This window comes from Mesitornis unicolor, unplaced genomic scaffold (genome assembly GCF_000695765.1).
Source record: "Mesitornis unicolor isolate BGI_N332 unplaced genomic scaffold, ASM69576v1 scaffold9062, whole genome shotgun sequence".
Classification (NCBI taxonomy): Eukaryota; Metazoa; Chordata; class Aves; order Mesitornithiformes; family Mesitornithidae; genus Mesitornis; species Mesitornis unicolor.
In genome coordinates this window covers 9,267-9,585 of record NW_010169800.1, presented here as the reverse complement: position 1 = coordinate 9,585, position 319 = coordinate 9,267, and positions in this window count along the sequence as shown.

The window sequence follows — 319 nt, the reverse complement described above, 5'->3', positions numbered from 1 at the left end:
ATAACAACAACAACAATAATAATAATAATAAACAACCCAGAAGTTAGAGGAAATGATTTCTCACAAAAAGAACTGCACAATCTGGATTAGGATTTCAAGCTGGAGTAAACCTGCCTCCTGACAGCAATGAGCACAAGCTTCCGGCAGGGAAAAATTGAGTTATTTACCCAAAAAAAAGGAGATGGTGAGCAGCCTATTTTCACAAATGGCAGTGAGATGCGGAGGGAAGAGAGGGCTGTGCCCCCTTCTAAAATTGTGAACTACTGGGGAGGAGGAAATGAGAGAGCTGGCTCCAGGACAGGGGATCACTGTGCCCCAT